The 16,761-nt window shown below is 38.3% G+C and overlaps 1 protein-coding gene across 7 annotated transcripts in view; it reads right to left on the reverse strand.

Annotated features, from left to right (window-relative positions):
- The window catches only part of ptprea (protein tyrosine phosphatase receptor type Ea), a 270,285-nt gene that overhangs the window by 180,589 nt on the left and 72,935 nt on the right, over positions 1-16,761 (reverse strand). For all 7 annotated transcript variants that reach the window (XM_060841967.1, XM_060841966.1, XM_060841968.1 and 4 more), the window contains one exon: positions 5,800-6,120. The gene's annotated coding sequence lies outside the window, so the exon portion shown is untranslated. The remainder of the gene's footprint in view (positions 1-5,799; positions 6,121-16,761) is intronic.

The following is a 16,761-nucleotide window of genomic DNA, read 5'->3' on the forward strand; positions in this document are numbered from 1 at the left end:
ACCAGTCACTGAACGTAAGTGTGTAGATGCAGCAGGCAGTAAAGAAAACAAACTGTATGCATGGAGTTTGCATATTCTCCCCATGTCTGCTTTGGTTTCCAACTGGGTGCTCCAGTTTCTTCCCTCAGTCCAAAGGTGTGTTGGTTAGGTGGATCTGTCATGCTAAATTGTCCTGCAGTGTCCAGGGATGTGCAGGCTAGGTGGATTAGCCATAGGTGGGCTCGGTGTCTGGGTGGGTTGCTCTTTGGAGGGTCAGTGCAAACTCGATGGGCTGAATGGCCTCTCCATGCTGTAGAAATTCTATGCTTATTGGCCATCATAGCGAGAGGATTAGAGTACAGGACCAAGAATGTCTTTTTACAATTATGCAGTGCTTTGGTGAGGCCATACCTGGAATATTTCATGCAGTTTTGGTGTCCTTAGCTAAGGAAGCATACCCTACTTCTCCAATAGCAAGTGTAATGGTTTACTAACTTCATTCCTGGAATGGCAGGACTGACAATGAGGAGAGATCGAGTCCGTTAAGATTATATTCACAGGAGTTAAAAAGATGGGGGGGGGGGGGGGGGGTGGATTCTCAATAACCTGTAAAATTCAGCAGGGTGAGATAGGTTAGATGTAGGAAGGGTGGACCGGATGGTGGAGGAGTCCCAAACTACAGGTCATTATTTATGGATGTAGGGAAAAACTTTGATAATAAATCTTGAGAGCAGGAGAAATTTCTTCACCCAGAGAGTGGTGAGCCTGTGAAATTCACTCCCAGAGAAAGTGGATGAGGCAAACATAGTACATTTTCAAGGAGGCTAGTGCAACTCTTGTGGCAAAAGAAATCAAGGGATATAGGAGAGGGCTGGATTAGGTTATTGTGCCCAAAGACTGGCCATGATCATACTGAATGAGAGAGCATGATCGGGGTCAAATGGCCAACTGCTGCTCCTATCTTCCATGTTTCTATATTCATTTATTTTGAAAGATTAAATGCCTGGCTAAGCTTATTGCATGCTTTTATTTAGCTGCAGTAATCTTAACCAAGCGACCATGAAGCAACTCTGCCAATTAGATAAGTACATTGAAGAGTAAAAATATTTTCTTAGATTTTATTTTATCCTGACAAACTTAAATCTCAACTTATTAGCTGTGACAAATAGCTGCCAGCTTTATTTCATAAGTGATATAACAATTAAACGCAAAACATTTTTCATTAATATAGTATAGGAGTTATTACATTCTCATCAACCATTCACTTCTAAAAGTGAAGACACAAGTTTTCCAGTGGTGGTATCTTTGCTGATTACGAATGTATGCTGGGTCATTGAGAGAGATTCATCAGCTTTGAATTTTATCAGAACTTTTCAATACTTGCTGGTACTGAGGGAGGTCCCCTAATGCCAGCCATATAGGAATTCAACAATACAAGTTACACTCCATACAAAGGGGAAATTATGCTTGACCCATCTAATAGAAATTTGAGGATGCAATTCAGAGAGTTGATCGGAGGAGTCAGTGAATGTGTTTATTTGTACTTACAGAAAGTTTATGACAAGTCCCACATAAGTGATATGTATAATGTGTAAAATTAAAGAACACTTAATTGGGGCAGTCTATTGAGATGGATATAAAATTGGTTAGCAAACAGGAAACAAGAATTTCTTTGTATTTGATTTTCCTTAAATTCCAGAAGAACCAGCAATTTGTAATTTCTTCATGTACAATGGAGAAATAATCCCCAGTTTGCATCACATGAAATTATACCACTGAACACCAGGACAAGAATACATTGAAAGTTTGGAAAGAAATGCTAATTTTTAAGCAGAAGCATAAGCCAGTTGGATAAACTGAGTTGCTACCTATTGTCTCAAAAGTTCTCTCTTCAATTATGTCTTTTTCCTACCTATTCTCTATCCATCTTTTTCTCTGTCAAATGCATCGGGGACATTTACAACATTAAAAAGCATCATCTCAAATGCATAAATGACAAGTACATTTCAAGGCTGTTATCCTGTCTTGGCCCATATTTCTACCTGTAGTGGTGTTAAAGCCATTTGCAGGGCAGAAGGAATATTTTCCTCTGCATTGATAAGAACAGACAACATCTCAGCTGCTCTGAATGGTACTTTTATCCCAGTGTTAGAGCAAAAGAGGATGGGGAAAGGAGAGGTTGCACACAAGCAAATGACTTCTTTACCAAACAAAGCAGCCAGAGCAAAAAAAAAAGGAGATAAAGAAGAGATCTACATTTGCTTCTGCACAACTTCTTTGACACTTTATGCATATGAATAATTTAACTTGTTTGCAATAATGGAGAATTCACCTCTGGCACATCACAACATTTAAGAAATTTAAGGATTAAGTTTATTGCACAAGGCAGGTTGCTTTTATTATTAAACAAAAAAAGGAAAGCCATATGGTAGACTCTGGACATCATGAAGGGCTTATGCTCGAAACGTCGAATTCTCTATTCCTGAGATGCTGCCTGGCCTGCTGTGCTTTGACCAGCAACACATTTGCAGTCTGGACATCAACAGGTTGAGTTACCATATATACTCAAGTAAAAGTCAAACTTTTTAGACTATTTTTAAGGTTAAACTTATGGGGTCAACATTTATATGGATACGACTTTTGAGGGGTTGAAATTCAGGCTACAGTCCAAGCTACCATATCATTAGCAGAAGCCCAACTGACTTCTCAGTGAATAAAAAAAAGACGAATTACAGTTATTACCAGATAAAGACAACAGAAACCAAGACATCTCCAGCATGTTGAGAGAAATAGACATTCCGTCCAAGTTTCCAATGAATGATAACTTGTAGCCTTCTTTTTGTCGATTTCTGATTATAAAACTGGTGAAACTGTAATATCTTATCTTCTAGTTCAGCAGGCAGCTTTTGTGCAATAAGGGAAACGGAGTCCAGCTGAGCTACATACAAAGGGAGGTTGTCACCTGACTCTGACCTGATGCATCTTAAACTTTCGTGCTAAATAACTGTGAAATGTGCATCAAAACCCAAAAGCACAAAAAAATTTTCCTCATCATAACATTTACGTACAGGATAATACAAGTAAACAAGCCTTTATTCGAAAACCTTGAGGCCAGTTGTTTTTTTTTTGGAATCCAGAATTTTTCAGATTTTGGAATAAATGACATTGTCACAGTGAAATAAAAAAAAGTTACCTAACAGCAGACGCACGTGTGAATAGTACGAGTGCTAAGACACAACTGATGCTTGCCAGTGCTGGGCCTTGCTGCCACATGACATCTGAGTGACGTGGTTCAAGTGGGTGTGGAGTTGGGTCACCTATTCACACATCAAAATGATGCTCCACACTCCATGAAAAAATTTTGTATTTTGGAGATGTTTGAATTTCAGAATTTTGGATAAAAGGATTGTATACTTGTACCTTAACTCTCAAATGTTGACCTGTTATCTGTGAAGAATTAGGGATGACCTTTACACAAAATGTGGAAAATTTCAAATTTTTTTGACCAAAACTAAGGGGTTGAACTTTGCATGAGATAGACTTTTACTCGAGTATATGGAAAGTAGAAATCTTTGGGCTTCCAAAAAAAGCACATCACATGATAAATATAAGGCAAGTTAAAACAAATGTTTCAAAGTAAGTTTGTCATGATAGTAAGACAGCAAAGGCTTAAACCAGCAACAGTTAGTTTAGGAAAGAAGTCAGTACAAATTTCATTGTGGACTTAGAATGGTCTTCCGTTTAAAGTAGGGCAGATAAGAAAACAAATTCTTAAAGTCAAATCCTAGTGAGATGATTGGTAGCAGGGAAAATATAATGTACCTTTCTTAATGACAAAGCCTCAAAAATCCTGATAATACAAATGCTGTAAACTGCAAATGTCAATGGAGTGAGAAATGTACACTGAGAAATACTGCATTTGTCCAGTATCCGTTTTAGCAAGTCACCACAACAATTGCTTTCCTCCTGGGAAAAATGAAACTTCTATTGAGTACAATATAAAAACTAAATACTTGTGCCAATAAAAAAATCCATGCAGAAAATAACAAATTGTTACTTATTTTTAAATCCCAACAAAGATAGGTGGCGTATTGGACAGTGAAGAAGATTATCTCAGAGTACAATGGTACCTTAATCAGATCGGTCGATGGGCAAAAGGAGTGACAGATGGACTTTAATTTAGATAAACATGAGGTGTTGCATTTTGGTAAGGCAAGCTAGGGCAGGACTTAGTGGTAGGGCCCTGGGGAGTGGTGCCAACTCAAACCTAGGAGTGCAGGTGCATAGTTCCTTGAAAGTGGAGTCACAGGTAGACAGGGTGATGAAGGTGGCATTTGATATGTTTGCCTTTATTGGTCAAAACATTGACTATAGGAGTCAGGATGTCATGTTATGGGTGTACAGGACATTGGTGAGGCCACTTTAGAATATGGCATATAATTCTGGTCACTCTTCTATTGGAAGGATGTTGCTAAACTTGAAAAGGGCACAAAAAAGAAAGATTTACAAGGATGTCAGAGAGTTTGAATTATGGGGAGAGGCTGAATAGGCCGGGGCTATTTTCCCTGGAGCGTCGGAGGCTGAAAGGTAACCTTAGTGGTTTATAAAATGCTGGAGGGGCATGGATAGGGTGAGTAGCCAAGGTCTTTTTCCTAAGCTAGGGGAATCCAAAACTAGAAGTCAAAGGTTTAAGGTGAGAAGGGTAAGATTTTAAAAATAAAAGGACCTGAGGGGTATATTTTTCACACAGAGGGTGGCATGTATATGGAATGAATGGCCAGAAGAGGTGGTGGAGGTGGGCACAATTACAATATTTAAAAGGCAACTTTGTGAGTAAAGGAATGGGAAGGATTTAGAGGGATATGGGCCAAATGCTAGTAAATGGGACTAGGTCAGATTGGGATGTCTGGTCAGTGCTGACAAGTTGGACTGAAGGATCTGTTTCCATGCTGTATGACTCAATGACTCTAAAATTTAGCATCATTTTCAACCAAAGCAGCAAAATGGCCAGAGTCCAATTCAACACAGGGAGTAATGGAAATGGATAATGGCGAATCACTGCTCCTACTCCACCCCACCCAATTTTCAGTTCTATTAAAGTCAATGGATCTGAAAAAAGGCTAGTGAGTAAAATAGACTGCCAATTCACTGTTGCCCATATCAAATTTACTCTTACAAAACCTTGATACCAATCATAACTAATGTGAAGGGGAGGATAAAAAGAATTGAACATTAAATATTCATAAGTAATTAACACTAGACCTATAGAGTATGATTATTTAAAAACATTAATAAAAAATAACATCCTACTGCCATACCTGTGATTAGCAGAGCAAATCCCTTCACAACATCTGCAAGTATTTTAAATCCATTGTAGGGAGACCTGAATAAAGAGCCTTGACATGAGCCAAATCAGCAGGATGAATGAACGTATTATGCTCACTTGAATTCACCATTTCATCTGTTATCTCATAAAAGTAACAGATTCTGTCTTCCCATTTTCACACGAACAAGGGATGATTTATGTCTTGCTGCACATTACATTTAACTATTAAAATTCACATCGTGTAATGCCTTCAGTTTTCTAACATTTACAAGGTAGCTTTAAACAAATACAATTTTGAAAGGCCCTTGGTTCTGCTGGACAGTACAGTTTTAAATAATGCAAAACAAGCATCATTCTTATTATGTTCAGTATCATACACTGTGACATTCCTAATGTATTTGCACATTTCAATAAAAAAAAAGCATGTTTCAATAAATGATTTCGTCAGTACCCCAAAGTAGCAAATAATTGAGGTATTAATTAAAACTACTTACAAATCGCTGTATGTTTCAAATCATGAGACTCAAACAAAGGTTTCTTTTAAATGCATTGTAGAGAAATCTTCTTTTCAGATCTTTCTTTCCCACTGTAAAAGGCACATTTCGCATTCTCAGCAATCCTTTGCGAGAATAGACTGTAGTTCGACTAAAGCAGGTATTCCTGTTGGCATCTTCATTATGAAGAATGTAGCATCAGCAATACAGCTCCCTGTCAGGTCAAGTTCAATCCCGGAAAAGCCAGCGTTTTGTTTCTGACTCCAAAGCAGTTAATGATTCTGAAATTAGTGGAACCGGTTACTTGATCCCGAATTCCACCTGAAAAAGATTAAAAATTTAAAAAAAGTCAGAATCAACTGGATCAGTGTGAAATGTAAAAGAAAATAAATCATCATTAAGATCAATGCTGTCCACAGCTTCCTCTAAGTCACTATACTGAATTCGCCCATGTAATGAAAGTCACCCACTGAAACATCAGAATAGATTTTCACTCAAAAAGTGGGCTTCAAGTGGTGACTTGTAGAACACACCAGCTGATTGCCTGATAGTGACAGGATGGCCCTTCCCATTGGCAGGATTCATCTGTTCATACCATTGGGGCTGCAAGCACAAAGGGAGCACTTCATAGAAGCTTTCTGGTTATAGGCTGCTCAATATCAACTTGTTCACCTCGCCTCCAAGCTGTAAGAGTCTCTAATTTGGAGACAGATGAGAAACCATAATGGCAATGGTGTTTCTACAGCACCCGTGGTAGGAAGAACTCCTGTTCAGCACAACTATCAGTCAATATTAGGCAGTACAAGCACATCACCCAGTTCACTGCTGGAATAACCTCAGGGTTCCAGTGAGGTTTAAGAATCCAGATTAACCTAAGATTATTAAGATACTTGTGGGTTCAGGTAGTCTCTGGGGACCCTCCGAATTGGCACCGACAATATCTTCGATGGCAACAGAACTGTAAGTCACTGGCCATGATACACAACCCTACCGCTATGCTTCTATCAAGCAGGACGTTCCAAAATTCAGACCATAAAGAGAAATCAATTTTAGTAAAATTTATGCAAGTTCAGACAACATGCAACCAATCAACCAAGAGAAAAAGCAATCAACATTGAATAGCTGAAAACAAATAAGGGAATGGCAGAAATATAGGCAATTTGAGACCTAAATATTCCCAACAGTTTCCATGGTGATGCTGCAGTACAGTGACTGTTATTTTGGTCCTCTCTGCAGTGGTAATGAGATTTCAGAGAAGTGGTGATTTAAAACCATCATTCACTTCATCAACTACTGTTCTTTGTTCATGCTGCAAAGCCAGTTTTTCACCACTTAGCTTACATACAACAGGAGAGTATATCACCTATATTCAGACTACAAGACTCTAAAGTGGTCAATCATTTCTTCAATTTATAATTTTCAAACTGTTAAGGATCAAATTAAATAACATTTCACAAATACCATAGTATACTTATCCTAATAGGAGAGGGCATCATAAAATATAAAAGACATATTGATCAACAAGATAATATTTCAAAAGTATTGCTCTGCTATGCAATAGATGAATCAATACTACTCCCTCCTTACCCTAAAAAAGAACACGAAACACATTCTCATCATGGTTTATTTCCATTTGCTGCATGAGAATTTGTTTCAAAGTGAGTTCTCCCACACAAATCTGACATAATGGAAATATATTCAAAATTTAGCAGAATTGTAATTGGGTGGCAGCAGGTTGGCTTTTGTCATATGACTTGCTTTGTTCTCCTTTTGAGTGACATCCAATAAAATCTGATAAAAACAATTTTTAAACTTTATCACAAGATGGCTTAATTGAGGTGGATTTGAGTGGTAAAGTGTTTCATCAATCCCTGGTTTTAAAGCACCCCTACAATTTATTAAGTATGCTTTTCTTTTATTTTTCTCTCTCTGAATCTCTTGGAAATAGTAATCTTTATTCATGAACAATGTTCTGGGTGTTGGCAGTCTGTCATGCAAGACAGCTCACCTGTCCTCAGCCAACATCCAAACATCTTCACTTTCCAATTAATTGATTCACATTCAGGAACAATTCAAAGAATTGTTCATTTTTTTAAAAAAAAATGTTATGATCAAGATAAGAAACAAAAATCAATGTAGGGAATGATTCTACTTTTCGCAACACATATCTGCACCCTCACCTCCTGCCACTCCATTGCGGATACACTGAGAGAAGCCTCTAAAGTTTTGAAGGACAGATCTTGACTTTGTGTGATTCCATCCACATTCTTGGGTCTTCCAACAGTGCTCTGAAAGCAATTAAGTACTTCTGAACTGTAGAAAATGCAGTAGCTAACTTACACAACAAGGTCACTTGCACAGCAGCGTGATAACCATCAGATAATCAGCTTCAGTGCAGTTGTTAAAAATGGTCTATTTAGGAATGCAGCATTCCTTCAAGACTGCACTGAAGTATCATTCTAGATTGTGCTCAAGTGGAAGAAAATCATTTCAAGCAAATGTTTTAAGACTACATTACTAAACAGGATATAATTTAAGAGCTAACAATGCACACATAAAATCTAGACTGCATTAGCTCCATTACAAAATACTTTGGATTGATTCCTGCTCCGGAATGTTCTAAACTACAGAAAGGCATTGATGGATTTGATTCAGATTGAGCCAGAATGAGAAAGGATGGTTTTTAAATTACTGTAGCTCAAGGCTATGTTGGTTGACATGAAAGGAACACAACATAAATAACAGGTCTTTGCAATGAGAGTTGGAAATATCATTCACACAGCACTGCTGTTCCATCATGACGAAAATACACAGGCAATTAAATATTGCTCAAGGCTAGCAAATAGAGCTAGCTTGACACCAATAATTCTAAGAATCACCCAAGAAAGCAAGGGATAAAGACACTGCTAACATGACAGTTACTCATCAAAATTCATGTCAGAGAGGAAATGCTGTTACTGTAAATAAAGAGCCTCCCTGCTTACAGATTTGTCATCTTAATTACACCCTACACCCTGGAGAGTAAAAAGCATACACTTTTTAAAAGGACCAGGCATAAATATTCACTAAAAAGCAAGCTATTAAATCCATTCATGATACACAATTATGTAAAGTTTGCTCCATATTAACAATAAAGAAATCCATTTAAAATAGGAACCTGCTGCCATTAATATTACAATCTTCTACTCAGTTCAGTTTCTTGGTGAATGAACCGGAACTAAAAAGTTATCATTGAACACAAATCGTTGAAAGTAGCAAGGCTGGTCAAGAAAGCAGTTAGTTAAAAAAATACAGGATCCAGCTCTCTATAAACAGAGGTTTAGCGTTCAAAAGCAAGGAAGTTATAGTGAACCTTTATAAAGCATGCATTCAGTCTCATCTGGAGCAGGACATCCCATTTTGGGCACAGCACTTTAGGAAGGGAGTGAAAAAAATGGAAACAGAGAAAGGATTCATGAAAATGGCTGTAACAGTAAGGAAATTCAGGTAGAGGATTGGACTGGAGAAGCCATAACTGCTAAGATCAAGAATAAGAGGATACCAGTTTTAGGCAATTGTCAGAAGAACCAATGGTAATGAGAAGAAAACAAACCTTAGGGATTCTACAAATATGTGAAGGACATTAAAGTAACTAGGGAGAGAATACGAGAATATGACCCCTTAAAGATCAACAAGGCTGTCTATGTGTGGAATGGCAGGAGATGGGAAGGATACAAAAATGAGTATTTTGCATCAGTGTTTACTGTGGGAAAGAATATGAAAGCTAGAGAACCTGAGGAAATAAAATAGTGAAATCTTGAAAAATAACAATACAACAGAGATGGTGGTGCTGGACATGTGAAAATGCATAAAAAGGTGGATAAATCCCCAGAACTTGATCAGGTGCACCCTAGGACTCTCTATGGGAAGCTAGGAAAGAGATTGCCCCTGCCAAGGTATGTGCATCATTGATATCCACAGGCGAAGTCCCAGAAGACTAGAAGTTGGCTAATGTAGTGCCACTATTTAAGAGAGGTGGTAAGGAAAAGCCAGGGCACTACAGACTGGTGAGCGTGACATCAGTGTTGGGAAAGTTATTAGATGGGATCCTGAGGGAAAGGCAAGGGCTGATTAAGGATAGTCAACATGGCTTTGTGCATGGGAAGTCACGTTTCACTGACTTAGTTGAGCTTTGTGAAGTAGTAACGAAGAGGATTGATGAGGGCAAAGCAGTAGATGTGATCTATATGGACTTTAGTAAAGCTCTCAACAAGGTTCCACATTGTAGACTGGTTAGCAAGATTGGATCTCATGGAATACAAGTAGAACTAGCCATCTGGATACAGAACTGGCTCAAAAGGTAGAAGACAGAGGGTGGTGGAGGAGGGCTACTTTTCAGACTGGTGACTTGTGACCAGTGGAATGCCACAAGGATTGGTGTTGAGTCCGCTGTTTGTCCTCACTTGCATAAATGATTTGGATGTGAACATAGGAGATATAAATTGTAAATTTGAAGATAAATAAAAATGGGTGGTGCAGTGGACAGCCAAGAAAGTTACCTCAGAGTACAACGGGTCCTGGATCAGATAGGCCGATGGGTTGAGGAGTGGCAGATGGAGTTTAATTTAGATAAATGTGAGGTGCTGCATTTTAGAAAGGCAAATCAGAGTAGGACTTATACACTTAATGGTAAGATCTTAAGGAGTGTTGCTGAACAAAGAGACCTTGGAGTGCAGGTAGACAAGATCATGAAGATAACGTATGATATACTTACCTTTATTGGTCAGAGCATTCAGTACAGGAGTTGGGAGGTGATGTTGACATTGGTTAGGCCACTTTTGCAATACTGTGCTAAATTCTCCCTGCTATAGGAAGGGCATTGTGAAACTTTAAAGGGTTCAGAAAGAATTTACAAGGATGTTGCTGGGATTGGAGGGTGTGAGCTATTGGGAGAGGCTGTTTTCACTGGAGTGTTGGAGGTTGAGGGGTGATTTTATGGAAGCTTATTAAAGTATGAGGGGCATGGATAGGGTAAATAAACAAGGCATTTTCCTCACAGTAGCAGAGTTTAAACCTAGAGGGCATAGGTTTAAGGCGAGAGGGGAAAAGATTTAAAGAGGACCTAAGAGGCAACTTTTTCAAGCAGAGAGTAGTGCGTGTGCAGAATGAACTGCCAGAGGAAGTAGGAGAGGTTGGAACAATTGCACCATTTAAAAAAGGATTCTGGATGGGTATGTGAGTAGGAAGGGTTTAGAGGGGCGTGGGTCAAATACTGGAAAATTGGACTAGATTAGGTTAGGATATCTGGTCGGCATGAACGAGTTGAACCATAGGGTCTGTTTCCATGCTGTACAGCTCTGAGACTCTTTGTACTCTGAGTGCATGTTGTTACGACACAGAGTAAACCACTCCCATCTCACTAATTTAAACCTGCAACACCGAAACGATTTATCCCATGCGGTAATCTGTGAGAAGTTGAGAGGCCAAGAACTAGTTAAACTAAAAAGTACCAATTTTATTTCTTAAAATATAACAGGGAATAATTAACTAACACTGATTTACAACTCCTTCCTCTAACCTATCATTTATTTTCCCTTCTATAATAAAGCCCCCGCACCCCCCGGAGTAAGTTTTACCAAAAATTCAGAATTCAAAATCAAACAGCCGTCAAATCTTCCCTTTGTATCTTCCTCTGTAGATTTTTTTTTCTGAGGGATTTCTGGTTCAGAAGTCATTGACTGATAAAGGTACCTTTAAGAGAGCTGTGTTTCGGGCAGTCTGTACATGCTGGTGGCTTGGCAATTCTCTCTCAACTGTTCAATTTTTCCCGGTCTTATACCTCCAAAGCATTGGATTGACAATATTAAAAAACAATGACACAATGTACTAAATTCAAACTGCATTTGTGGGGTTTTTTTGGGGTATAATTTAACCTGATTGGCCGCATTTGAATTTGTTTTGGTCTAGCAGCCAATGTAGCTGGTTGCCTGGAGACAAAAAGGTACATTATATCTTGTTCAGAACACTTGGTGCTGTCAGATAATTCTACTAAATTTTTAACTTTTTAAAAAGGTACAGTACACCCATATCTTCATATGAATGTAACATGGGTAATAAAGTAATCATGGACTCTACAAACGATACATAGAATGGGCAAACGTAGTTTGCTCTAAAGTTGCAGAGGATGAATTTCTGGAATGTATACAGAATGATTTTCCAGAAGAGTGGGCATGATTCTCACTGCCTGGGAGGTGGCGAGGAATATGATGCGAAAGGAACTTAATTTGGTAAGTTTTACTTGGAGCTACACCAATTCCTTTCTCACCACCTCAGCAAGCAATAGCTGGGTGACAATATCCATGGATGATCTGTTCAATCACCACCAAACAAGGCCATTTAGTGGCTAATTAACAGACACAATGACCTGATTTCTTGCCAGGCATGAGAAGTGGCTTGTTTGGTCAAACTGCCTACTGAATTGTTGGTTAAGGTTTCCATTTGCCTCAGCTTAGCATAGAGTGGAGATGGGTTCTCAGTGGTAAGTACTGCTGCCTTACAGTGCCAGCGATCTGTATTCAATTCCAGCCTCAGCGACTGCCTGTGTGGAGTTTGCACATTTCCCTATCACCCCATGTCTGTGTGGGTTTCCTCTGGGTGCTCTGGTTCCCTCCCACAGTCCAAAGATGTGCGGATTAGGTGGATTGGCCAGAGGTCTGGGTGGGATACTTTCCAGAAGGTCAGTGTAGACTCAGTGGGCTGAATGGCCTCTTTTCGCACTGTAGGGGAGTTTATGATTCTAAGACAAGGAAGTGGCACAGAAAGCTAGCATTTGTCTTTGCTTCTGACACCCCGTGCCCAACACCAGTTCCCCTTTCCTTGCGAAATGCAAAAGGAAAACAGTTACCTTCTCACTGTTTGAGGCTCTAAACCTGTGCTCCAGCAACAATCTTGGAGGTGGAACTTTCATTTTAAGCCTTATGATGGACAGAGAAGCTTGCTAGTCAGTCCTTAAGTAGCTAACTGATGTTTTCTTGCAGGTGGGGGTAGGGAATCAGTTCTCCTTGAAGAGCCTGCCTTGATAGTTAATACATGGCGCACTAAATCATGACTAGAATGCCAAGGAAGACATTCAAAGATGAGCTATTTGAGATCTTTACACAATAAGAAAGGCCTAATTAATAATCTCATTTTAAAGGAGATTTGAGGGAAGAGTGGCCATAATATGAGAAAATGTTACATAATTTGAAAGTGATGCAAATCAATCTGAAACTAGGAAAACACAGATGGAAACGGGTTCTAACCATGCTTCAAAAAAGTTAGAATATTTTCCATGAAAGGTCAAGACTTATCAAGTTACCAAAAAAAAGGTAAACCCAAGGACTGCAAAGTAGGCTTTTAGAATTTAGTAAGGGAAGATCGAAAAATGATAATGAAAGAGAAAGTAGGATTTAAAGGTAAATTAGTAAAAACAAAAAAGACTGTAAAAGCTTTTGTACATGTTCAGTTTACAATTGCTTAAAGATTTAAAGGCACATTAGTACCATATGTGATTATTTGCATCAAGTAAGCAATATTAATTCTGTGTTCAGTACACTTTCTCTCATTCCAGTATTGAATATACTTAAGCACCTCTTCTCAGATGGAAAATGCTTAATAGCACAACTAATTAATATAGTGTGCCTGAAACAACATTCTCTCTGAACCTTCCATCACAAACTACATTCTAGTAAACCATGTATCGTCACTTTGACTGACACAGTATGGAGTTGTAATTTTACCTTCTCACATACACACTGCACTTTAAACACTTAAAACAAACTTTAGATCTGAATTGATAATTCTGTCTTTTCCGCTTGACCAAATGACTACCCTAGTAGTTCTTGCTAAATATTTGTTAAAGGAGGATTCTACATCAAGATAACATAGTCATTTCCTGAAATCATACAGTTCGTCCCTCAGCCACCGTACATCTGCTCAAATGCTGCTATTCTTGGACACGCTGTCCATAATACACACTTGACACATTTACTGCCATGAACTGTAGTGCAAAGTTTACGTAGTTTGGTGGTAAAACATTAATATTCAACTTGCAAAATTTAAGTTCAACAATTTAATCTATTAAAAACTATTAATAATACTGAGATAAAGACAAACCTACAGCTGTTGGTCAGCTGATGACAATTTGAATCTGTATCCTGATGGATTTAAATGATAAGAAAATCCAAAGACTTAAGTCTAATGACTGAACATGTGCAGTGTTTCAATTATGTAAGAAAAAAAGAGTTCTTATCGAAAGCTCCAAAGTAAATGAATAATCCCAGAAAGTGTCACTTGAAGTGTACTCATTGCACAAAATCAGCAGAGATCAGTTGTGCAAAAACCGAGAGGCTTGCAAATACAACTCTTTAAAGCTGTGCAGGCCTATTTTCCATAATACCAAAGCACAGCTGAAAGAGAATATTAACCACATCTATGAGCTGAAAATGGGACAATTATGGCTAGAAAATGTCACCCTGGCATAGAATAATTGCAAGAAAGGTTATTGATCCAGAACTAATAAAAGAAGCCGTTAAAAAAAGTGCTATCATTTCAGTTCCAGGACTGATTATAAATTAGCTAGTCCATTGTTGGCTTGGATATTTAAACAAATCCATTGGAGAGCCACAGTCTACTGCTTGAACAGTTGAACTGAACGGTGTTTAAGGAACAAATTTGTGTCTCTTCGTTTGTCAGCCATGGTTCAATGTTAACACTGGCATCTGCAATCAAGTACTCTAGGGCTTGACATTTCAATGAATTACTGCGCAACTGATGGTGCAGTCCTTTTGCCTCTAAGTCAGAAGATTCAGGTTTCAGCTTCATCCCATGATTCAATGGCTAAGAAAGGTGCATTCATAACTAGAAAACAGGTTGAGCATCAATCTGCAAATGTTTCCAACACACGTTGGCAGATGGTAAGAACAGGAAACATTCCTGGTCAGCCATGCGATAGTAAGAATATTAGGGTCTCTACCATTATTATCCATAGCTCCAGATTGCAACATGCAAGTGCACATTGCCATAGCAACTCTTATTCCAAGTGAATTGTAACACAAGTACCACCCTACTGAGAGAGAGATGCACTACCACTGGTTCTGCCTTTCAGATTGAAGTTTAAACAGAGATTTACAGTACATTCAGGTGGAAGTGCCATCTCACAGTTTCCCAAAGCTTACAACCAACATTTATCCTCAACCAGATTAAGTTATTTAAGCATTATTTGTGAGACCATCTTATGCACATATTGCCTACCACTAAGTATATTAGAGACTGTACTTTAAATGAACTTCATTGATTGGAAAGCTCTTGGGTTATCCTGGAGATGCAAAAAGTATGACATAACTGTATTTGTTTAATATCATGCTTTATTCTTTGTTTCCTTTTCTACTTGTGCTTAGTACATCTGTCATCCATTTTCTCTTCCATCTCACCCAAAACATATCTATAGAATTTGCTTTGGTGCCTCTCATCTTTGACCCAAATACTGTTTTTGTTTTAAATTGACTTCCCTAATGTTGTTTCATTCACTTCCTCCCAATCCTTTAATAACTGTCAAAAGGAAACAAATTTTACCCCTAACTTGTTTTCCCTTTCCCAGTGAGAGAGGCCAATGTAGATTGCAACTGTTGAAGTTAACATGCAGGACAAAACTGAAGTTTGACTTTTCAGTTCATAAGAGAAGCAGTTATTGAACATCATGCACTACATTACACATAGGTTTAGGTCTGCATCTCCACAAGTAAAATGAAAACCCTGACACTACAGGCAGTCTCGGATTGCAACCAGGCGCCGGCGTGGAGTCTGTTCGCAAGCAAATTTATATGCAAGTTGGAACAGTGCAGGACAATGTAAAGCAAATTGTTCATAAACACAGAAAAATGTTCATATGTTGGGCCTGTAAAACTACGCCCCCATATGGTATTGGGTTTGTAAGTACGAGCGTATGTAAATTGTGGACCTCTGTACACATCTTCAGGGAATCTCTGATTTTTAGTTTTGTGTGATAGCTTTTTCAAACACTCTCTTATAGTGGGAGGTGAACTAGGTAAGCACAGATCACATCCTCTTGACTGAATACTGTTGAAATGTTTACATTCCTAGTTCTTGGTAAATCAGTATTACACAGTCCAGTTCCTTTTGTGGTCATGCCAAAAAAACTTGTCAGGAACTGTTGTAATGATCTGGACTTTGCATTCCACTGAATGCTGTCATTTTATACTTTATATTTGGTTGCACAATTACAGATTTGACTGACTGGGCAATATTGTTGAAAGAGGAACTTCAAACCACCTTCACAAAAGCAGAACTGTTTCATGGGAGTGCTCATAGTTTGAGCAATGATGTCATCATCTTCACACAACTGAAGAGGAAGCTGAATATGAGATGTGAACCATCATTACTAAATTTAGTTTGTGAGCTCTAGACCAAAATAGAACCAATTTCCTCAATAATCATTGCAGGTTTTTGAGAAGCTCATATCTTGCAAGCAGTAAGGTGAGATAATGCTGTCCATTTGTAATATCAGAAGTTTAACAATCACACATATTTTTTTAAAAAATCAACTGGGAAAACATCTTTCATTCTAAACCACCAATTCACTGTATTGTTTAAATAGTAACTGCTGGGAGAATAAAATATACCTAGGAGTATCAGATTAGAAAAAGCTGAGAGTGAGATTAAATTTACATATTTGCCTTCTAGGTTGTTATTCAAAAGTGGGAGTTTAATCATTTCTACACCATGTGAAATAGTACAAAACTGATTAATTCCTGATAGTATGTCATTTTGCATCCAAAGATTCAGTGGGTTCATCCCACGAATATGAAGTTATATGGACCTGAAATATGAACTTGATAACAACTGTTTTTCTTTAGTGCAGGTAGCAATAAGACAATGTTGCAACTAGTTTCAACATTCATTAGTAATGGTGAAGAAAATGAGCCA

Source organism: Hemiscyllium ocellatum, chromosome 22 (genome assembly GCF_020745735.1).
Source record: "Hemiscyllium ocellatum isolate sHemOce1 chromosome 22, sHemOce1.pat.X.cur, whole genome shotgun sequence".
NCBI classification, from domain to species: domain Eukaryota; kingdom Metazoa; phylum Chordata; class Chondrichthyes; order Orectolobiformes; family Hemiscylliidae; genus Hemiscyllium; species Hemiscyllium ocellatum.